The sequence below is a fragment of the Ovis canadensis genome, chromosome 1 (assembly GCF_042477335.2).
Source record: "Ovis canadensis isolate MfBH-ARS-UI-01 breed Bighorn chromosome 1, ARS-UI_OviCan_v2, whole genome shotgun sequence".
NCBI classification, from domain to species: Eukaryota; Metazoa; Chordata; class Mammalia; order Artiodactyla; family Bovidae; genus Ovis; species Ovis canadensis.
Window position 1 is genome coordinate 435,162 of NC_091245.1, and position 22,731 is coordinate 457,892.

Below are 22,731 nucleotides of genomic sequence, written 5' to 3' on the forward strand. Positions count from 1 at the left end.
CTTTGCATCTTCCATTATTCTCTATGTACAACTTAAGGTATAAAAGCTCCTTTTGAAACTAAAGTTGTGGGCCTTGCTCACCGAAGCTTGGTCCCCCCGTGTCATTGTTTCCTTCTTTCTCTTTCTCTTTCTTTTTCAGGTTGATCCCCTGGAGCACAGAGGCCCTCTGAGTTCACTTTCCTGCCCGGGCTTCTAAGGCCCTCACAAGAAGGTGCTCTGCACCTTCATCCCATTGAGAAGGCACCTGAGGTCTTCGTGAACAGAGCAAGTCCCTTGCAGGGGCTTTATTGGCTTTCTGTGTAAACCAAGGAATATCAACCTCTTCCTCTCCTCTACTTTCTTAACTGCAACATTCATTTGCTCTCTCTCTCTCTTGCCAACGCCGTCTCTCCTGAGGGTACCCTGGATCCTGCTGGGGCTGGACCCCGGCACCCACCCCTGTCCTGTAAACCCCTCGGCCCGTGGAGATGTCATGGATTTAGTTTAGTTCACTCGGCTGTTCTGTTAACTTGGCCAAATCATTCTAAGATCCGTCTCTTAGGGGTGGAGGCTGGTGGGTGGAGGTTGGCCTGACTGTGGCTCCGTCAGCTTCATCCTGCCCCTGGGCTGTCTGTCAGTGTCCCCCACGGTGGACCCACAGATGGGTTGCAGAGCCCCTCTGGGATGTGGGGGCTCTGCATCACTGTCTGCCCCCGACTTACTGCACACGAGGTATTACCAACTGCACAGGGTAGAGGGCTTTTCTCCCTACACGGAATCTCCCTACATGGAGTTTCAGCTTCAGCATCAGTTCCCCCAATGAATATTCAGGACTGATTTCCTTTAGGATTCACTGGTTTGATCTCCTTGCAGTCCAAGGGCCTCTCAAGGGTCTTCTCCAACACCACAGTTCAAAAGCATCAATACTTTGGCACTCAGCTTTCTTGCTAGTCCAACTCTCACATCCGTACATGGCTACTGGAAAAACCGTAGCCTTGACTAGACAGACCTTTGTAAGCCAACCAATGTCTCTGCTTTATAATATGCTGTCTAGGTTGGCTGTAGCTTTTCTTTCAAGGAGCAAGCGTCTTTTAATTTCATGGCTGCAGTCACCACCTGCAGTGATTTTGGAGCCCCCCAAAATAAAGTGTCATTGTTTCCATTGTTTCCCCATCTATTTGCTATGAAGTGATGGGACTGGATGCCATGATCTTAGTTTTCTGAATGTTGAGCTTTAAGTCAACTTTTTCACTCTCCTCTTTCATTTTCATCAAGAGGCTCTTTAGCTCCTCTCACTTTCTGCCATAACGGTGATGTCATCTGCATAGCTGAGGTTATTGATATTTCTCCTGACAATCTTGATTCCAGCTTGTGCTTCATTTAGCCTGGCATTTCACATGATATATTCTGCATATAAGTTAAATAAGCAGGGTGATGATATACAGCCTTGAAGTACTCCTTTCCAATTTGGAACCAGTTTGTTGTTCTATGTCTAGTTCTAACTGTTGCTTCTTGACCTGCATACAGGTTTCTCAGGATGCAGGTAAGGTGATCTGGTGTTTCCATCTCTTTAAGAATTTTCCACTGTTTGTTGTGATCCACTCAGTCAAAGTCTTTAATGTAGTTGATGAAGCAGAAGTAGACATTTTTCTGAAATGCTCTTGCTTTTTCTATGATCCAATGAGTATTGGCAATTTGACCTCTGGTTCCTCTGCATTTTCTAAATCCAGCTTGAACATCTAGGTATTCTTGGTTCACGTACTGTTGAAGCCTGGCTTTGAGAATATTGAGCATTGCCTTGCTAGCATATGAGATAAGTGCAATTGTATGGTAGTTTGAACGTCGTTTGGCGCTGCCTATTTTGGGATTGGAATGAAAACTGACATTTCCTGTCCTGCGGCCATTTCTGAGTTTTCTAAATTTGGTGGTATATTGAGTGAAGCACTTTAACAGCGTCATCTTTTAGGGTTTGAAATAGCTCATCTGGAATTCCATCACTTCCACTAGCTTTGTTCATTGTGATGCTTCCTAAGGCCCACTTGAGTTTGCATTCCAAGATGTCTGGCTCTAGGTGAGTGATCACACCAGTATGGTTACCTGGGTCATAAGCTCTTTGTGTATTGCTGTTAGGTTTAAGTTCATTCTTTAAATTCTCTTAGGCAGTGCATGTCATGTGAGCTTTTTTAAAAATGGAAAGCTGCTTATTGGAAAAGCAGCTGTTCAGAGCATATGGGAGATATTAAGAAATACTGAGAAACCAGAATTGAGTGTTGAGCTTTTGAAAAACTGCTTCGAGTCTCCATATGCGGAGGTGAAATTTAAGGCACCTCATTACCCTTGATGTCAAAACCTGACAAAGACTTTAAATAAAGGAAAATTATGAAAACATCTCTTTCACTATAGCAAACAAAAAAATCCTAAACAAAAACTAGCCAAATTATATAGAAATGCTAATATGTCATGATGCAGTGGGTTTATTCCAGGAAAACAAGGGTGGTTTAAAGCTAAAAAGTCAATGTGACTGAACACTTAATCAGGTGAAAGAGAAAACCCCATCTCAATGGATGCAGGAAAAATATTGATAAAATGCAAACTCCATTCATTGTGAAACCTTTTAACTGGCACTAGGAACCGAAGGGAACCTCCTCAATCCAATAAAGAGAGTAGATGACTGTCCAGCCACAAGCAGCCTCAATCCAATAAAGAGAGTAGGTGACTGTCCAGCCACAAACAGCCTCGTGGGTTAATAACGCTGCCACCATGTGTGTTCAATAGTTCCCTAAGCAAGAAAAACATGCCTGAGGATTTGGAAAGAAGAAATAAAATTCATAATGTGACTGTGTACAGACAAAGAAAGAATACATTTTAAAACTCCCCAAATTAATATGGAAACAGATCAATATTAAGAAATCACTTGTACTTCTCAATACCAGCGACAAATAGACAACAGAATCCTAAGACAGCAGCCTGCTCAGTCGTGCAAACAGCATCCAGCGGTATGCGGATGCCATGTGCACTGAGAACCAATCCCAGCTGAAGGCAATGAAAGGTGAGTGGGGCGAGAGGCCACACAGTTTTTAAATGTCAATCTTCCTCAAACTGACTATAAATTCATTGCGATTCTAATCAATATTCACTGTGATTCTAATCAATATTCTAGCTGATTCCTTTTCTGGAAATCAGCACTCTTACTTGGAACTCAATGTGTGTGGTCATCAGCCTCTGAGATGACCCAGGAACCCCCAACTCCCCTCCTGTAGCCACCCACCCCCCGCCCTCGCCAAAGTGGACTGGCCCAGGGGCCCTCTTCAGTGAGGACACAGTGTCACTTCTGAAGCGCTGTTACCTTCACTCAAGGAAGCCACTTCTGGATCCCTGATTTACGCTCAGAGATAGTAAGTGAGGGTGTTTACACTGCCGAGTTTTGGGCCCAGCAATAAATAACCAATACAATACAGAAATGCAAAGCGCCTAGAAGAGCCAGAGCACGTGTGGGAACAGAGCTGGAGGGCTTCCTGCGAAGCGACAGTGACTGAGATGGCGTGATGCCGATGTGCGCCTTCCTGGTGGCTCAGTGGCAAAGAATCAGCCTGCCATGCAGAGCCACAAGAGGTGTGGGTTCAATCCCTGGCTGGGGAAGGTTCCCTGGAGGAGGGCGTGGCAACCCCCTCCAGTATTCTTTCCTGGAGAATCCCATGGACAGAGAAGTCTGGTGGGCTACAGTCCACAGGGTTGCGAAGAGTTGGACCCGACTGAGCGACTAAGCACACAGGCACCCATGATGCTGATGTAAAAGCAGACAAAGGACCAAAGGACCAAACAGATGACACAGAAACCACCCCCTGATCCAGGCCACGGTGGCACCTCACTGTGGGGAAAGGACGTTTCAAAAATAAAATGTGTGTGCTAATTGGTTCAAGGTGGGAAAGAGTGAATTTTTGACTCTTTCCACATTTTATGCGAAAACAAATTCACATTCTAGGTGTACTGCAGGCCCACACGTGGATGAGGAAGCAGTCAAGATTTAAGGAGAAAGCAAAGAGCATGTCTCCCTTTTTCTGGGAGGTGAAGGCGTCTTAAGCAGGAAGCACACACTCGATAAACACGAGGAACAGCCTTGCTGCTTGTGCGACGTTGGGATTAAGAACATCTGCTCATCAACAGACACAGCGAAGAAAGTGAAAATGCAGGTCACAGAACAGGAGGCTTTGTCTGTACCTGTTTATCTCTATATACGTACATGCATCAGAGCATCTCATCCAACGAAAAACTACAAATTGCTCAAATACAGGCACAGCAAATAAAGTATTTACCACAATCCCTTCAGAAAAGAAAAATATCCAGACAGCAAGTAAATAGCAAAAGGGCTAAAGTGTTACTCGTTAGGGAGTAAGGCGTAAAGCCCCAGCGTGACACCAAGGCACACTCACCACGGCACACTCACCAAATGGCTGAAAAGAACTCACGTGCTGACTTGCGGCTGGCATGGCATGAGTGCAGCCATCACGCTGGAGGGCAGACAAAAGCCGTGTGTGTTCTGAGCCTGCAGCCCTCTGCCTCCCTGGCTCAGAGTCCCCACGGCCCCACGGATGCATGCGCTTGAGCTACTGCCAGAGCGGGCAGCCTGAGGCAGGTCCAGGCTCAGTGACAGCGTCCGAGGGGAAAAGAGCTCCCGGGGATTTAACAGAAAGAGCCCAGCAGACTGGCTCCTGAGGGGAGACTCTTACCGAGATGGCAGAAGCTCCAGAAGGAAGTTGCTGTGCAAATCTGTGACACAGCCAGGAACCTTTAAGCATTATTGAACAGCAGCCCCGGAGCCGCAGAGGCTGGAAAGCGGGCTGGTTTCCAGACGCCGCGGTGTGAAGGCGGGAGGTGCGGGCAGTCGTCTGCTGGTCACTAGCTCCCCAGAAGGATCAGCCCAGTTACAGTCATTGTTGCTTTACTGACCTGACGCTGTTTCAGCAGGAAGCATCATGCGGATCAACATAGTTAAACCTGCAGCAAGTCTGAGGGGCTTTATTTTATCCTCCGATTTAACAGCTTTCCCTCTTCGATCTGGCTTGTAAAGAACTGAGCCTAAATGCCTGTGTGGCCCTTGTGTGGTGATTTGGTTGTAAGATTTCAAACTTTATTCAATTTCAATCACGGAAAAATCACATTTTATTATAGTTTTTAGGTATTTCCCAAAATTAAGTCCCAACGCCAGCAAAGTCATAACTGAGATGCCTGTTTAGATTACTGTAAAATAGGTCTCTGATTTCTTTGAAACTATGGACCAGATAGTAACGGAAGACATTAAATTTTTCTTTTATATTGAACAATATTTCTGCAATATTAGACTCGGTGGTTTATGACAATGGTGAGCTGCTTTATTGAAATAATAGAGACAAGTGAATTTCAAGACAGAAAGCCTGGGAAACAGCAAACTGGACCCTGGGGTTCTAGAACATTCACTATGACGGTACTTTCCACCTCCAGGTTGTGAGATTTGACATCACCAGGTTGAAGCCAGGGCTGTTCCAGAAGCTTGGATGGATAGGCAGACGGACGAGCCCCAGGGTGCGGGTCTCCCTCGAAGTTCCAAGCAGGGAGCAGCAGCCCCACAGCCCTGCGCGTGGAGAGAAGCTGCTGGTAAAGAAAACACTTTTCTGAAAAAGCCTTAATTGGCGTAGAGGCAGCCGAGGGCTGGGCCTTGCTTTAGCGGGATTTAAGGGTTGGTAGCGATGGCACCCAACTCCAGTACTCTTGCCTGGAAAATCTCATGGACGGAAGAGCCTGGTGGGCTGCATTCCACGGGGTCTTGAAGACTCGGACACAGCTGAGAGACTTCACTTTCACTTTTCACTTTTATGCATTGGAGAAGGAAATGGCAACCCACTCCAGTGTTCTTGCCTGAAGAATCCCAGGGACAGGGGAGCCTGGTGGGCTGCCGTCTGTGGGGTCGCACAGAGTTGGACACGACTGAAGCGACGCAGCAGCAGCAGCTGTCGGTCTAGCTGTCTGTCTGGGGACTCCACCAGCTGCTGTGGGCGGTGCTTGCTGGGGGCCCGCCCACCATCTGCTCCGTCAGAGCGGAGGCCCCCAGGGGCGGCCTTAGGGCCCTCTGAAAGGGCGCCTGCTCATTGGCCCATTCGGCAGCTCTCTCAGCTGCGGGAGGCCGGCCTTTGTTTTCGCGCCTGCGTTCTGCAGTGAACTTGTGCACACACGCACACACACATGCGTGCTGGCTCCGGGGGGGCCCAGTGTATTCCCCGCAGGGTTGCACGGCTGTAGATCGGGGCCTGACCTTCGCCGCTTCCCAGGAGGGTTGGTTCCCGTCAGAGCAACACAGGGACTGCTGAGGAGCCGGGCTGGCGGGGGGACAGTGAGAGCCAGGGGCGCCGGGGGTCCAAAACGCTGGCTGGAGACCCTCAGGGCCTCCCTAAGGGCACCTGAGACAGCGGTGAGGCTGGGTCACGTCCGTGTGTGAGATGTATCACCTGTAATACGGCTTGCTTTTAACAGAAAATGAAATGATGCATAGAAACAAAGCTTTGGGGAGACACAGAAGTTAATAGAAAAGGTAAAGCTGACCATCGCAGTCACAGGCAACAAGGAAAGCAAGCCCTGGGAGAAATAACAATAGTTACAGGAAAAGGAATGGAATTAGAGGAAACACTGTCTCTGAGAGAGGAGGTCCGCAGTCTATCATGGGCTCCAGGCTTAACCTTGTGAAACTGCACGTTGAATTCTGTGGATTACGGTCCTGTACGCGTGTCCTGAAGAGCTGAGCTTCAAATGTCGAATTGCAACACATGGAAGCTGACTCTGCCCTTCAGACACCTGTCTCCCTCTGCTCCTGCTCCCTTGCTGCAGGCAACTCCGGAATTCTCGAAGTGCCATGTGCCGGGGTGGCCGACCTGACCTTGAGCTGGTGTTTGGGAATCCTTGCTCCAGGGATGCTGGATCATTCCGGGAGTGGAGGGGCAGTGAGAGTCCCGCAGGAGGAGGAGGCCCTGCGTTTGTGGGTGGCGGTCCAGGCGCCCACCGCCCTGCATCTGCGGGAAGGCCCCCTTACTCTGCTTTCTGTGTCTCATGTGGCCAGCTCTCTGTCTGGGACGGTGTGCTCGTGTCCTGGGGATGGACGGTCTGCGGGAGCCGTGTGCAGGGTCCCCGGAGCCCCGGGAGCATCACAGCGGCCGTCTGTGCGTCTCTCCAGGACAGCCCGCCCAGCCCAGACACCGTGCCCTCAGCTCAGGGTCTTATCTGGGAGGATTGGAAGCCGACATGTTATTATTGCTCCAGGAAAATGTTTTTTGCAGCAAATGTGTGCGTGGTAGGGATGGCCATGTGAGGTGTCCAGGACCTGCCGTGACACAGGCGGAGAGATACCAGGGGAGCAGAGAGGTCAGGGTCAAAGTCAAGGAGCAGGGAGCAGGTGGGGTCTAGCCAGGCCTGGCAGAGGTGGAGGGTGCAGCACCCCTGACCTCGGGGATTGGGGGCCAAGGGGTCACCTCCGCCCAGAAGGTGGGCCTCTGACAGCTGCTCTGAAAGGAGAGGCCTCAGCGCTTGGGGTCCACACGGCCCCTCACCGACTGTCACCTGCTGTCCTGGGCACCAGGTGGCAGAGTAGCCGTAGGCCGCTCTCTGGGGTGGGAGTTCTGGTGATGACTGGTGTGTTGGCCGCGGTGGCCACACTGACTCTTCAGGTCTGGCCCCCCTACCCCTGTTCAGACTGTGGCATCCAGACAGGGGCCGGGGGTGGCGTGGACCGGAGCCCTCCTGCTTGAGGCTGTGAGCTTCTAGGGCTTGTTAAAAATCGTTCAACTTTAAAATAATTAGAGTTACAAAAAATGTTTGCAAAATAGTACAAGTAATTCCAGGAAACCCTTCCCCCAGATTCCCCAGATTCCCCAGACATCATTGTATTGCATTGAGTCATCATTCTTGTGCACCTGGCACTTTCAGGTGGGCAGGGATCCAGGCAAGGGGAGGGTGGGCAGGTGGGCGGGCAGGCGGGCAGGGGGGGCAGGTGGGTGGGCAGGTGGATAGGTGGGTAGGTGGGTGCCTGGCTGGCTGGCTGGGTGGGCGGGTAGGTAGATGGGTGGGTGGCTGGCTGGGTGGATGGGTGGGCAGATGTGTGGCTGGCTCGCTGGGTGGGCGAGTGGGCAGGTGGGCAGATGGGTGGGTGGTAGGTAGAGGGAAGAGGGTGGTTGGATGGGCAGAGGGTGTGCATGTCTAACTCTTTTTCAGAGACTTCTTGATGTGCTTATTGTATCCAATGTGTCTAAATTACTAGAGCTGCAACTTCTAGATTCATATTAAAGTATCCATATTATGAATATTTTAATAATAATCACCCTGTTGATTGGCCTAGTTCATGACTGGCCCTTAAAAGCATCGGTTCCTTTCCTTCCACATTTAAGGTCGGCATCAGCGTCTGGAGCACAGAGCTGCTTGTCTCTGCTACTCGTGCTGCGGGGTGGTCTGCAGTCACAGATGGGCGGTGCCTCAAGGGTTATTCTCCCTGACCACACCGTGTTTCTGACAAGTAATGCTTTATAAGCACGCGGCCTAAATTCTAGCAGCTGAGCACTCCCTGCCTTGAGAGAAGAGATATCACAAAGGGCAACAGCAGCAGAGTCATTTGCTGCCACTTCGACCCTCAGGCTCCTGCCGGCTCGGCCTGTTTTGTCGGGGGTGGTGGGGAGGCAGGCAGACCGTAAGCCCACCCAGAGAAGAGCGGCCATGGTGAGGGGCTCCCCGGGGCACAGGGAGAAATGCCGAGGGAGGGGAAGAAATGTTCTCACGTTTGGGGGCTGCAGAAGACACGAGAAAGTGTGGTCTGCAGTGATCAGAGGGCGGGGCCCAGCCTTGCAGGGATGATTCCAAGATGCTCCCTGGGAGGGAGGGAGGGCTGGGTGATGCTAGTTCTCATCGCTCTGGTTTTGAACTTGGTGGCACGTTCTGTTTGGTCCAGTCAGGAACCACCCAGTATCTCCAAAGGTGTCTGAGATGGTGGAGGGACTGATTGCCCAAGACCAGGTGGTGCAGAGAGCTGGAGCGGCAGTGGCCCCATCGGTCACTCCTCACTGAGGAACAGGTCAGGAGTGGCCCTGAGCATCTGCGCGGTGGCCCTCCCAGCAGAGCCCATGGCGCTGGGCAGAGGAGGGGCCTGACCCTGAGGTGGGGAAGCTTGGGCACCTGGGGAGGATGTGTGCAGGTGGGGTGGGGCTCTGGGGCCTGGGGCCGCCCACCCTAATAGCAGGGACCAGAATGCAGAGGGGGAGGGGAGGGGTCCGTGTTGGGCGAGGGTTGGGTGCACTGGGGAGGCCCTCCCGGGGGGTGGCCCCTTGAATGCCCAGGCCTCCAGCGCTGGGGTGAACAGCACCCGCAGACCCCCGGGGCTGGGCAGAGCCCCCTCCCCCAGGGCTCACCCTCCCGCTCCCAGGCTCGCAGCCTGGCTCTGTGCTCTGGAGCAGACGCCTTCTCTGTGATGAGTTCACCTTCGGGCATGCTTCCTGGCAGCAGGGTCTTTCCAGCTTTAAGCCAGTGAGGAAGGGTTCCTTTTCCAGACAGGCCCCCCCACCCGACTTCTGGGTCCTCCAGCCTCCACTTAGATTGGTCCAGCTAGAACATAGTCAGGATTTGGCAAAATCAGCCGCATACAAACAAAGTAATTCTCTCTTGGAGCAAAACAGAAGGCACAGGACAACCTGGTGGAAAATGAGTCGTAAAACTTTAAAAAACGTTTAAAATGTGTCTCAGCCACAACGGAAGAGAACTGAAGCTCCACACAGATTCCAGGACATGGGAGGGGATGAGACACGACTCTCAGGCTCGTCGGGTCCCAGGCAGATGGGCTGTCAGAGCTCACTTCTCTGGGGTTTCAAGCCGACGGTGCAGCCACCCACGTCAAACGCAGACTCAGTCTGGAGACCATCCCCATTTCTGTGGCCAGTGGAGCCCCAAGCAAGTCAGATCTGCACCACAGACCTGCAGATCAAACGATGTTTCTTTACAGGCTGACAAGCAACCTTTTAAGTTTGAATGTTTACTGTTTTCAGTCCTAATTCTGCTTCTATATCTTAATTCTGAATAGCTTTCCTTCCCATTCCCACCTTAGGTCCATGGGGGTGTATCTCCTCTCTGACTGCACCACAGGTGCTGACCCCTGAGCTGGTCACGTGTTAGATGAAGCACTGTGGCCTCATCACGCCCAACCATGGCAGGCAGGGGACATCACTGGTGTTGGTGATACAGCTGGGGACCTGGATTCAGCTGTGAGTCCACAGCCAGATGCCTCTGTTGACACAGGGCCCCTTAGAAACAACACTGGATGAATGCTGGGCCTTTCTCTTCATGCCTGTTTCAGCTCTCACTTAAGAAGGCACATGCGCTTTCCAGAGAAATGTTGGGAAGAAGTGGGGAAGAATTAAAAGGGAAGAAAACGCCAGATGTATTGCGAACAGAATGCATTTTACAGTGAACACCTGTCCGACCCACTAGGAACTGCCAGTTAGATCTCACCAGTCGCCTGTCTTCACTTCCCCAATTTTATCCTCCGCCCACCCTAGGTCGATGCCCATTCACAGAGTTTCTCCTTCTGGAGCAGAGCTCACACACAGTGAGTGCTTGAGCACTCGTGGAGCTTTGACACGGGCTACCCCGAACAGTGTGGGACGGACCCTGCAGAGACAAGGTTCCCGGGGCCCCTCCAGGTCCCCTGCTATTTCCCTGATGCAATCGTGGGTCTGACATGTCTCCACCAAGGGCTGGCCTGCCCGTGGCCTCACAGGACAGGATGCGTGACAGGCTCACCTGTCGAGACTCACCTGTGCGGTGGGGACAGGAGGGACCTCTGTGAACACTCCCTGTTCTCCACCCCTCCTGCCTGCGGGCTCCTCTGCAGCGGGATGTCTGGCTGCTGAGCGTCTGCTATGCCTCTTCTCTTCCTGAAAACGTCTGTTTCCGTTGCCCCTGGGGGTCTGGGCTGCAGGGGCGGCACCGGCTTAGTTTTCTGGAGCTGCTGGGCATTCCCCCCGGCTTGTCTTCACTGTCCCCGCCGGCGCTGTCAGCTGTGTAAATCCTGCTGTTCTTCCTGTTGTGTGGTATTCACGCTTGACTCCCTGTGGCTGGTCTGCTGAGAGTTTTTTCATGTGCTTATTTCCCAGCACTTGGCTTGGTGTTTGTTCAGGTGTTTTCACCATTATTTTTCTTGAGTGGTTTGTATTACTGAATTTTGATGTTATTTATTCTAGGTGTCAGTTCTTTGTCAAATATGTTTTTGAGAATTATATATATCTGCAGTCAGAGCAGTGATTTGATGAGCAAAGATTTTAATTTTGATAAAGTCTAATCATCAAAGCTATGATTTTTCCAGTAGTCATGTATGGATGTGAGAGTTGGACCATAAAGAAAGCTGAGTGCCGAAGAATTGATGCTTTTGAACTGTGGTGTTGGAGAAGACTCTTGAGAATCCCTTGAACAGCAAGGAGACCAAACCAGTCCATCCTAAAGGAAATCAGTCCTGAATATTCATTGGAAGGACTGATGCTGAAGCTGAAGCTCCAATACTTTGGCCACCTCATGTGAAGAACTGACTCATTGGAAAAGACCCTGATGCTGGGAAAGATTGAAGGCAGGAGGAGAAGGGGATGGCAGAGGATGAGATGGTTGGACGGCATCACCGACTCAATGGACATGAGTTTAACTAAGCTCCGAGAGTTGGTGATGGACAGGGAAGCCTGGCGTGCTGCAGTCCCTGGGGTTGCAGAGTCAAACACGACTGACTGAACTGAGCTGAATCAACAGAAGTAAAGTGAGTGTGTCCCTAATGCACGTTTACGTGGTTCATGTGTTCTTCCGGGTTCCTGTATGTGTCATGTGAAATGTGGCGACTGTGCCCCCCACTGTGTAAGCCCACCACACACCCTGCTCTTTGGGTACAGGTGTTGCAGGCAGGACCTTGACACGAACTCTAAGTTGCGGTAGCTTTTCCTCTGAGCATCACATGCAGTTGATACTTTCCTGCAAAACCAGGGGCTGCATCTCAGTGTCCTGAACCCACACTGTGCAGCCTTTTGCTTTGTCACCACAACAAGGTTGGCCAGAGGGGAAGAATGCTGTGATGCAGGGTCTTCAGCAGCCTGGAAATTCCTGGAGGTGGTGCTGTCTGGGCACCAATCGTCTGGTGTGGCTCCTGGCCCCACCATGGGGGAATCCAGCTAGACTGATAGGTCACTGACCTCCAAACAGCCAAATGTCTCCTGGAAGTGTTCTGGGCACCCGTGTAACAGCATCTGGGCTGCTCACAGTCCATAGAATGTGAGAGTGGTCGGCTATACCTGTCTGCTTCCTGGCGGCAGGCAGCGTAATGATGACTGTTGAATGGTTTTCAGTTTATGTTGACAAACAGCCTCAGCCAACCCACTGAGAGAATAGTGCTGTCTGCATTTGGGGGCCCTTCGCTTTAATGCAATTAGTTTTCCCTCCCCCTTCAGCTTCCAAGCAAAGCAGTGGTTCTGCCGTTAAAAGTCTGACACTTTAATTGGAGTTTCAATTAGAAATTTCAGGGTATGGAATTGTTACATGGCACCAGGTTTCAGTAGGAATGATGGCTTCACATATGAGTCATATGAAATCTTCATAGTTTTACTGGAGAGCTTTACTGAAGCCTAGTATGGGGGTTTTGAGGGTTTGTCCAAGACTGAGGAACAAAGAATAATCTTCAGGTCTCCACCCACCCTGGTAAATAGGCATGAAAGTGAAAGGGAAAGTCCTACAGTCATGTCTGACTCTGCGTTTCCATGGACTGCAGCCTGTTCCACTCCATGGAATTCTCCAGGCAAGAGTACTGGGGTGGGTTGCTTTTCCTTCTCCAAGAGATCTTCCCAACCAGGGGATCGAATCCAGGTGTCCCACATTACAGGCGGATTCTTTACCAGCTGAGCCACCAGGGAAGCCCAAATAGGCATGAAAGCGACCCAAACCGAAAATATCACCTCCAGGGGCATTTCTCCTGAAAGCCCTGAAGTGGACCAATCAGCATTGCTAGATGGGAAGGCGGGTAAGTGAAGGTCAAGGGCACTGGCATCAGGAAGGACCTGGGAGAGGTGCATGTGCAGGGCTGGCTCGTTACAGGGTTACACGTGCTTCACGGCTGACAGGCCTCTGCCTCTCGAGTCAGGACACTTCCTGACTGAGCCTGTGGGTGTTGGCGCTGCTGTGACCTACATGAAATCGATGCTCCAATTCCAAGCGTGGGTTAAAAAGTGGTGACTGTGGGTTGGTGGTGGTGTTTCCCAAATTAAGCTGCTGACCAACTGGAAGGTCACAGAGGAGGTGTCCATCAGCGGAGAGAAGGCCCGCTCTGTCCGCAATGAGGAGGCCCTCTCCATCCACGGTGAGGAGATGAAAAGTGGCCTCGGGACACTCTTCCCCACAGACTGCAGACGCCGGGCTTGGGGGGGACCCGAGGGGCCTCCTCGCCTCAACCCAGGGCCAACCCACCACCCTCCTTCCTGTAGCTCTCCCCACGCCCCCACACTCCCCACGCCTGCCCACCCCTCCCCACACCCCACCCCACCCCGCCTTCCTCTAATCCAGCCACCCTCGGCCCATCCTTCCCTACTGGACCCTCCCACCTGCCAAGACTCCAGGGCCAGGCCTTCACCCTGCACCCCGGGGATGTCAGGGGGGCCTGGTCCCCCACTCCGGGCCGCCCCCTCCCTCACCTGCATCCCCTGCGGGGCACCAGGCCGCCCTGACCCATCACTGTCTGACTGTCTCCCTCGCGGGGTGGCTCATCCACTCCTGTGTCTCCCGCTGAGGACCCCACATTACCCCTAGGTACCCAGCCCCTGCTCACACTCCTGCTGACCGTGACTCTGAAATCCGGGGACAGCTGTCCTATGACCCTGCCACTCCCAGCTCCATGGTGTCACCAAACCTCACGGTGAAGTGGATGAACCAGTGGGAGGTGTTTCTCACTTAATCACAGACACGCCCACCTGACCATGTGTAACAAGACCCCACACAAGTTCTGATGATAGTTGAGGGTGAAATGCATGTTCTGGTGCCACTTTTTGGCATTTTAACCATTTTTCTCTCTCTTTCATCTGGGAGGTTTGCCTCTTCTGTGTTTCACTCACGTGCTGGTTGACTTTTTCTCAGGTTCTCTCCAGATTCATCTCTGAGGGAGTGTCCTTTGCTTCCTGCTCTGAAAAGTTCCTCTGACTTTACTCTTTACCTCACTGAAGGCAGGGCTTGACGTCCGGGTTGGAGCAGGCCTGTGGCCCTGCGGTCGCTCTGCCTGGGGTTTTCTGCCAATTAGGGCCTGTTTGGGCCTCTGAGACGATCCTGGCTTGTTTCCGCTCATCCATCAGGTGCTGCTGCCCGTTGACTGGGGTTTACGAGTAATGACATCTGTGTCACTCGTACTTGGAGCTGCCCCATCGTGGGGTGCAGCCCACTCTGTCCCTGGGGCCCCATTCCCGTTAGAATGTGTAGAATTGGTTCAACTGTCCCTGCAAAGAGTCGATGTGACTTAGCAACTGAACGGTAGCAAGAGGAGGGGAGCCCAGCTCTCAGCTGGTGTGTTTTTAGCTCCATTTTGGAAAAAGAAAGACAAGATGGAGAGAAGCATAGCTGTCACCCTGAGAAGTATCAAGGCAGCGATGGAGGTTTTAAATGACAGAGAAGTTGGTGTCCACACTGGAGGTACCACACGGCTGGCATTCAGAGGGAAGGTGCTGGAGACCATCACCCTCTTTGCAGTTCAGCGACCCCACAGGCAGGTCAGCCAAGTGGCCCCTGCTTGCCGCTCACTCCTGCCATCTGGGGTTAAGTCTGGGGCTGCAGTTGCATTTGCCCATCAGGCGGCCGTAACAGAGTGTTATGGATGTAGTGCGAACAACAGACATTTCCCGTCTCCCGTCCTGGAGGCTGGAACCCAAGACCCAGGTGTGGGCAGCACCGGTCCCCCTGAGGCCTCTCCCCTTGGCCTGTGGACAGCCGTCTCCTGCCCGTGTCCTCGCTTGGCCACCCTGTGTGTGTGGGTCCCTATGTCCTGACCTCCTCTTCCCACAAGGACACCGGGTCTATTGGATCAGGGCCCACCTGAATGGCCTCATTTAACTCAATTCTCTGTTCAAAGACCTTGCTGTCATAGGCAGGCCGGGTGGGAGGTGCTGGGGGCAGGGCTGCCACACATGTGTCTGAGGGGCAGAATCTGGGCATCACGCCAGCCAGAGGCATTGTGGCCTTTGTGCGAAAGTGAGAGACCAGTATCCCCCACGGTTCTGGGGCTGAGCTCCCGGGGCAGAACCACAACCTGCCTGAGGACTGAAACACTTGGGCCTACAGCTCCTGGGGAAGGACGTGGATTTGGAACACGAGTTGGGACCTGGCTTAGTGTATGGATGGCACCCATAGGCCGAGCAGACCCGCTCCAAAGTGGCCATGTCCTGGCACCCTGCACTAAGCCAGGGCTCCCAGAATGAAGCCTCTGCCAAGTTCCTGTTACGCCAAGCAGAGGGTTTGTGATCCACGTGGTGATGGTTGGAGCTGGAGGTACAGTGCAGACTTGTGGGGACTGAGCACAGATGTGGGCAGGATGAGATGACACTTTCAGACACGTCTATGCACGGGTCAGCACACGAGTGTCCCTTCAGGCATCGATGCCTCGCTCCGAGTATCTTGGAGGTCCTTGGTGTTTATTTACTGGACACCTTCCATCATTGCCTCAGGCACACCAGCCGCAGCTGTGGGTGTTTGGGACCGCCTGATTTTCTGTAACAGCAAAGAACATTTGTGGTTCACGCTACTTCTGTGTTATTCCCACATCTGCCCCCTTTGCCCTGGGATCATTAGATCTTCCCTGTTTACACCTCGGCCTCCCTCGTCGACGGGGTGCGTCTGCCCAAGTGAGCTCTGTTACCTCTGATCAGCCTGAGAGGCAGTGCGGTTCTGAGAACTCCAGCCCGGACAAGAGCAGTGGAGGGGCGCGGACATGGCCTTGGATCTGTCATCCCAGGAACAGACGTTGACTGTGGAATGGTGAGAGTGCCTGACTTTGACCCGGACTCTGACTCTGACCCCAAGCCTAACCCTTCCGATCTCATCTACCCCATGGACACACAAGATCCTCTTTAGTGGGGAAGACTTTTACTTTGAAAAATACTCTGACAGTAAGGAAGGTTCAGTTGCTCAAGAAACACCTGCCTTCAGGCCGTGTGTGAAGCATTTCGGGGGCGCATCAGGTGAGCCGGGGAAGCAGGCTTGGGGATTGCCCGGCCTTGTAAAGTTCCTTCACTGGTCCAGGTGCACGCCCAGCGCGGATGGGTACAGAGAACTTTCCTGCAGAGGATTCAGTCGGCGGAGGCGACTCACCGCCCTTGCGGGGCGGGCGGAGGGTGTTCAGGAGGGCGGGACGCGGCCGGGGAAGGGGTGCGGGCGGTCACAGGCCCGTCGGTCGGGCGCCCTCTCCCCTGACCTCCGAGTCTCCGCCACAGACACGGCTGAGCTCACCCGCCCCTCCCGCCGGCAGGAGGAAGGCGCCCGGAAAACGTCCACTTTGGGGAACTCTGTTTCTGGGGTCCGCCTACCTGAGGGCAGCCTCGGGGTCCGTAAGGGCTCTGTGCCCGACCCCGCTTCCCTCCGACGCGCGCTCGGCCCGCCGGCAGCAGCGGCCTCTCCGCGGTTGGCTCCGCGCTCGCCCGGCCTCCGCGCTGCCGGCACCGCCCCTCCCCGCGCCGCCCCGGCTCCGCCCCTCCCCGCACCGCCCCCGGCTCCGCCCCCGGCACCGCCCCTCCCCGCACCGCCCCCGGCTCCGCCCCCCGGTTCCGCCCCCGGCGCCGCCCCTCCCCGCGCCGCCCCGGCTCCGCCCCCGGCTCCGCCCCTCCCCGCACCGCCCCGGCTCCGCCCCGGCGTCTTCGGGCGGGGAGGGAGACCAGGGGGCGCTTCTGCCCTCCCGGCGTGAGGGCTCTGCCCCGGGCCTCCCAGCGCAGGGGCGGGCCGGCTCCCTGAGCCGGCTCTGGGGGCCTCGCTGACTGGGTCCCGCCCCTCAGGCCTCTCAGCTTCAGGGATGTGACATGAACGCCCTTTGTGGTGAGAAAGGAGGCGGAGGAGAGAGAGGAGAGGCTCACGCCGTGACCAGGAAAGCTGCAGCCGCAGGAGGGGGAGGGGGAGCTCCCGGGGGGGCGGTGGGCAGGGGCGGGGTGCGCCCACCCAGTGTGGGCCCTGCCAGGCGCCTGGCGTCTCAGGCCCCGTGCCCCTGCTGTGACGTCCGCTGGTCCCACTGAGACCCCACACGCTGCAGCCGCGGGCCCGGGCCAGACCGAGCGGGGGTGGGGGTCCCTCGGAGGGGCAGACCGGGCGCTGCCGTTCTCCCAGGCTCTTGCTTCTCCTCTCGGCACTTCCCTCTGTCACCTGTTTATGAATCTTGTCTCCCCAGACCCCCTCCCCGCCCCCCGCACCCCAAGCCAAGCCCAGGCAGCAGCTCAGGGAGGGGCCAGGCCACCGGTTACACAGTCACAGTGCCCGCCTCTCAGCTCAGCGGCCGCGGTGACTGGCAACAAGATGGCGTCATGACCTCTGGCCCCTCACAGGAGGCCCTGCGTTGGAGGGAAGGAGAGTTACTGACGTCAGTGGGCGGTGGTCAGGCTAACTGCCCTGGAAGTGAGCCTGGGGACCTGCAGGAAGGGGGAGCAGTGATCCCTGGCTCCCTTGAGCTGTAGACGCTCTCCTTGCCCACCTCCCGGTCATGTCCCCATCCCGCCCCCCCCATAACGGGCTGGACCTGGGCCTGTTCTACTTCCCCCGGCTCATGAGGCTCATCAGGGGCTCATATCAGCCCCCAAGAGCCAAGGTCAGCAGAGGGGGGACACAGTCCTGCCTTTTACTAGTGAGTACACGTCAAATGATCGATGATTAAGTGCTCACAACAAATGCCTGGAGGATCGAGCGGCTTTCTGTAGGGCGCGTCCTCCTGCTTCAGGGGAGGAAGGCCCGTCCCCGGCTTCCTGCCGGTCCCGCATCTGTTTGTGAGCTTTGCACCTCCTCCGGGCTCTGGCATCTGTCACCTCCACGCAACATGGTACGGCACGCTCATCCGTGCCTAGTGTGCTAATTTGTGCAGTTTTTTAAAAAGAATTGTCTGCTCGTGTCCTCTGCCCGTTTTCCACTGAGGATTTGTGCTTGCTTCACACTTGCACACGTGACTATAAACACCTGCTTCAGGGGCAGTCCACGACACTGCATTTGATGGTGAAACTCTTTAAACTTCATATTTCGAGTTGGCAGTGACAGGAACATAACGTGCTGCCCTGCTGACCTTGTCACTCGAGGAGAACAGGGTTTCTGGAGGAGATTAGCAAGTGAACACTGAGGGTCTCAGTGCATTTGAACTACCCCTGCACCCAAAAAGATTTGAGCCGGTTTTCCATAAAATGCTCCGGTAAATAACTACATGAAAATAGAAATGCATACTGAAAATTACTAGAGAGGGTGAGAAGATGCTGACACCCAAACCACGCCAGAAGCAGGTTCCTGCAGTTGACGTTCAGATTCGTTCTAAAGTTTTTAGCTATCAAGGCAAAGACACATCATCTTCAAATGCAAGTGCATTCATTTCTAAATTCGTTGCACCAGCTAAGCTTCGGCCCAATTCTCATAAAGACTGGGAAAGTGACTTTAATCCTTCTAGAAAGTATCAGAGCCACCATGCTCTCTGGTGTTTAACTTTTTCCAGGCAATGCAGCTCGCTGTGCCCTCTGGCAGCCCTCTGGCTTCATCTGACCTGAGCAGGCACACTGGTTCTTCAGTTGATTTTGTTTCTATTTATTTTTGGTTATATTATGTTGGCTTGAAGCACTGAGCAGATCTCCTGGGACAATTAAGCCATGTTCATTAGGAAAGATTTAGCTGAGTCCCCAATACTCTTATCTGGGCTCTGAAAGAATGCGGACTGCAGCACTGTGTGGGAGAGGCTGAGGTCAGGGTCGTCCAACAGGAATACTTGCATGAGCGGCTGGCAACTGTTTTCACTAAGAACGAGAATGCGCGGCCTCTGTCGCTGCATATTGTATGTTAATTATCACCTTTTTTAAACTAAGAATGCCTGATTGTTAATGAAAGTAAAGAGACAAGACCCTTGGGTGTTATTAATGGCTCTGAAGAACCCATAATCTGTTGGTGTGCTTACATTTTAAAGATCAAAACTTATAATGAAAGCAGATAAGAAAAGAGGCATATTCATGTTTATCCAATTAAATCAATTTCTCTTTTTTGTGTTTAACTATCACAGGGGTCAAACCCTATGGTTTTCCCAGTAGTCACGTACAGATGTGAGAGTTGGCCCCTAAAGAAGGCTGAACACTGAAAATTGATGCTTTTGAACTGTGGTGTTGGAGAAGACTCTTGAGTCCCTTGTACAGCAAGGAGATCAAACCAGTCAATCCTAAAGGAAATCAACCCTGAATATACATTGGAAGGACTGGTGCTAAAGCTCCAATACTTTGGCCACCTGATGGGAAGACCTGACTCATTGGAAAAAACCCTGATGCTGTGAAAGACTGAAGGCAGGAGGAGAAGAGGAGGATAGAGGAGGAGATGGTTGAATGGCATCACTGACTTAATGGACATGTGTGGGGCCCTAAATGGGAAACCTTGAAAAAAGAAGGGCTAGCTTTGCGGTTTAGAGCAGAAGAGATGAGGGCCTGGCCTAAGTTGTTGTTAAAACTTTTGATTGGCCTCTTGATTTCCATGCACGTGGACAGCGGGTGATCACCATAGACTGTTGTTACAATGAAGCGCATAACGACTTGACCTTTAACGTGATTGGTGCAACTATGGCATATTACAATTTGACCTTTAACGTGATTGGTGCAACCCTCACAAAGCCCCCTTGCTTGCCTATATAAACCAAGAGTTTGTGGCAATAAAGCGGAACTACTTAGACGGAACCCCTGTCGCGTCTGATTGTTTCTCACTCTCGGAGGGGCTGGGTTGGGGGACAGCAGGCTCACCTGTCCTCGGGACCCCTCGGCTTTGCGGAGGGAAGTTCCACTGCCTCTCTTTCTGCGGAGCGCCCCCTGCAGGCATGGACTTGAGCAAACTCTGGGAGATGGAGAAGGACAGGGAAGCCTCACATGCTGCAGTTCACGGGGCTGCAGAGTCAGACATGACTCAGCAAGTCATCAAGCATCAGCAAACTATGAATCCTGGTCTGAATCGAGTCCATCGGTGTTTGTGTAAATAAAGTTTTATTGGCACTCAGCCATGCTTGTTGGTCGTATCCCCTGTGCTACTATGAGCTTCAAGGGCAGCCCTAAGCTGCTGTGACTGAGACCACATGGACCTGGAGGAGAAGTTTATGCCTGGCCCTTTGCAAGAAACCATGCTGCCCCAGCTTCATCATGTAGCTTTCATAGCTAATCTAGGATTTCCAGCACTTACCCTGATCTAGCACTGGAAATACAACGGTGAGGGAAAGCCCCTCATGGGCTCCCTCAGGCCCTGAGAGAGACACGGTCAGACCCCTCCCACAGGAGGCTGAGCGCCGTGGTGGTGAGCATGAGGAGCAGAGGGTCCTGGGTGGCGCAGAGGGCCGACAGGCTAGTGAGGGGCTGGGGACACCTCTGCTTAGAGTTGCAGGGTGAGCAGGCGTTCTCCAGAAGACGGTAACAGGCTGGGGCAGAACGTCCCCGTGTCTCAGCTCTGGGGGCAAGGAGAGACCCTGGGGCACTCGAGGAGTGGAAGAGGGGAGCTGGAGCCTGGAGACAGCCTGAGCTCAGGGCAGGACAGAGGTGGTAAAGGCTGAGGCTGAGTCCCACAGAGCCCACTGATCATGGTGAGGACGTTATTCAGACCAAAAGGAAGTCATGGAAGGTTTTTAGGTGCAGGCCTGATGTGACCAAGCATCACTGTGAAGCGTTACTCCTCACTGCAGTGAGAAGAGTGGATGGCGGTTTGTGAGCGCTGATACGGGCGGGTCGTTTTCTACTGCAGTAGTCCAGGCAGGAGGACATCATCCCTGGACTGAGCAGGCTCGGAGCTGCAGAGAGGGGATGACTCTTGCTGCTCATCCCTCCCTCCATCCTTTCATCATCCACATACCCATCTACGCATCCGTGGACCCACACACCGACCACCGTCTGTCTACCCATCCACCCATCCAGCTGTTCATAGTTTCACCCCCACCCACCATCCTCCATCCACCCACCTACCATCCTCCATCCACCCACCCACCATCCTCCACCCACCCACCATCCTCCATCCACCCACCCACCATCCTCCATCCACCCACCCACCATCCTCCACCCACCCTCCACCCACCCACCCTCCCACCCACCCATCTATCCCCTAGTGCCAACCAGGTCCTCCCACATGAGCTGCCCACATCTGCCCCACATGGCCCTGGTACAGGGCCTCTGTGGAGGGGGAAGGGGCTGAGGCGATGGCAGAGACCCAGAGGCTGGTGCTGGCCCGTCACGGCCTGGGTGGTGTCTGGGGTCAAACTGGAGTGGCCAGAGCCCACGCCTCTGAGGTCAGCCTGTGTGCAGTCCCTGTGGGCACGTGCACTGCGGAAATACAGACCCAGGGCTGACCCCTTTGTCAGAGGCAGCAGGAAATAGAGTGTATCAGAACCAATAGGCTCTACTGTCTATTGTTGATCAATTATCTATTATCTGTCTAGAGACTGCTTTATGTTAAGGAAATAGCCCACCCAACTGTAGGGCTGGCAAGTAAGAAATCTGCAGGGAAGACCAGCAGCTGGAGACCCGGGGACAAGCTGATGCTGCAGCTGGAGTCAGGCCGTGGTTGGGCACAGACCCCTCTTCCTTGGGGAAGCTCAGTGTTTCCTCATAAGGCCTTCAGCTGACTCGAGGAGGCCCCCATCATTATGGAGGATGACCTGCTCTACTCAAAGTCTGCAGACGTAATTATCAGTTCCATCTAAAAACATCTTCATGGTGACGTCTAGGTGGTGTTTGACCCCAAACAGTCCTGCGGTGCTATGGTCTGAATGTTCATGTCCACCCAAATTCATACGTTTGGCTCCTAACCCCCAGAGTAATAGTGTAAGGAGGTGAGGACTTGGGGAGGTGATGAGTCATGAGGATGGGGCCCAGTGAATGGGGTTAGTGCCCTTAGAAAAGAGACCCCAGGGAGGTTACTGGGAGAGGTCAGCATCTGCAACTGTGAGGCCAGCCTTCACAGGAACCCAACCAGGTCAGCACTTTAATCTCAGGCATCCAGCCTCCAGGTTGTGAGACTTAACTGCTGTTTATAAATATCTATCATATATAACTTGCCATAGAAAGACACACAGCCTAGCCAAGGTGACATAAAATAAACCATCAGGTATGGGTTTAATTGTCACCTAATTTTTACATTTTCCCAACGGATCAAAAGTTTTCTTTGGGATGGATTATTCTCTAGCCTGAGGTTGGTACCTTGGCGGGGACACATCAGTGAAGTGTGAGTGGCAGGTGGGGGGTGGGTGGTCGGTCCAGCCCTACGGCCACGGTCCTTCATGGTGATGCTCTCGTCCAGGACTGAGCTCTGAGCCCTTGGCCACCACCTATGGCCAGCACAGGGCGAGGGGAGGGGACAGCCCAAGGAGATGCCCACCTGCCTGCACTGGGTGGAAGGGGGCCTGGAGGTGTGTAGCTGGGCCACACTGTCCTGTTCAGAACATCTCACCCCACTGGTGCCTCTGCAGCCCACGTGGAACAGTGCAGATTCCAGAAGTCATAAACGTATTTTGTA

The 22,731-nt window shown here is 53.5% G+C and overlaps 3 long non-coding RNA genes across 3 annotated transcripts; 1 reads left to right on the forward strand and 2 right to left on the reverse strand.

Annotated features, from left to right (window-relative positions):
- Positions 1 to 8,287: 8,287 nt before the first annotated feature.
- Positions 8,288 to 12,010, reverse strand: LOC138436746 (uncharacterized). The gene is made up of 2 exons (XR_011255566.1): positions 10,794 to 12,010; positions 8,288 to 9,954 (listed from the first exon to the last, which is right to left on the reverse strand). It is a non-coding gene; the product is annotated as an uncharacterized lncRNA (long non-coding RNA).
- A 905-nt stretch (positions 12,011 to 12,915) lies between these two features.
- Positions 12,916 to 16,703, reverse strand: LOC138436742 (uncharacterized). Its single transcript, XR_011255564.1, has 4 exons — positions 16,566 to 16,703; positions 16,183 to 16,317; positions 15,899 to 16,007; positions 12,916 to 15,750 (listed from the first exon to the last, which is right to left on the reverse strand). It is a non-coding gene; the product is annotated as an uncharacterized lncRNA (long non-coding RNA).
- A 157-nt stretch (positions 16,704 to 16,860) lies between these two features.
- Positions 16,861 to 19,922, forward strand: LOC138436751 (uncharacterized). Its single transcript, XR_011255567.1, has 2 exons — positions 16,861 to 17,067; positions 19,265 to 19,922. It is a non-coding gene; the product is annotated as an uncharacterized lncRNA (long non-coding RNA).
- Positions 19,923 to 22,731: the final 2,809 nt, after the last annotated feature.